This window comes from Diaphorina citri, unplaced genomic scaffold (genome assembly GCF_000475195.1).
Source record: "Diaphorina citri unplaced genomic scaffold, Diaci psyllid genome assembly version 1.1 scaffold24321, whole genome shotgun sequence".
NCBI lineage: Eukaryota > Metazoa > Arthropoda > Insecta > Hemiptera > Psyllidae > Diaphorina > Diaphorina citri.
The window spans coordinates 1-792 of NW_007401662.1; the positions used below are offsets into that span (position 1 = coordinate 1).

The following is a 792-nucleotide window of genomic DNA, read 5'->3' on the forward strand; positions in this document are numbered from 1 at the left end:
GGTGAGATATCCAAGGTTTGTGAGATCAGACTTATCCATCTATTGGCTTGCTGCATTTCTACGATTTGTCCTGACATTTTTACCACAGTCAGGATACATTCATCCGGATGAATTCTTTCAAAGCACTGAGGTTGTCATCGGTAAGTACATATTTTTCAAATTTACTTAAGCCATAAAAATAGCCTGACTTGAGCTGTAGATTATTGTTTATTGTCTTACACAAAATATGTTTACTGCAGTGTGTCAGGCCAAGTTCGAGTAAGCAATGTAATCATATCATTTTGTCACACCAACTGAAGAATTTCTTCACATCTAATCAATAATGAAATTACTAAAGGTTGAATGGAAATATTGTGTCTTCACTTGACTTGGACTATTATTTTCATTTGTTGAACTTCATGAACTGTCAAAGTAAATACCAAAGTGTATGACTTTCTGAATTATTATTTATTTTCTACTTTTCAGGTGACATCTTCAATGTTGAAAACTCAAGGCCATGGGAATTCAAAGTGTCTTATCCAGTGAGGAGTATTTGTCCCATCTACCTTGTGCTAGGGCTACCCCTGTATGTACTGAAAACATTGGCAGAGTTCTTTGATATTGACATTAGAAGCCCCTATGTGTTCCTAGTTGTACCTCGGCTTGTATTCTGTGTGCTCTCCTTTGTGACAGATTTCAGCATGTACAGGTAACTACTTAGGTACAATAATAGTTAGGTAACTACTTAGGTACAATAATAGTTTGGTATTTGAGTTATTGTTTGATTGGGGTGATATTGTGGTAATAATAGTT

General features: G+C 35.4%; 1 long non-coding RNA gene across 1 annotated transcript; it reads left to right on the forward strand.

Moving 5' to 3' along the window:
• On the forward strand, positions 1-530 carry LOC113473314. The gene is made up of 2 exons (XR_003395321.1): positions 1-140; positions 466-530. It is a non-coding gene; the product is annotated as an uncharacterized LOC113473314 (long non-coding RNA).
• The last annotated feature ends 262 nt before the right edge of the window (positions 531-792 follow it).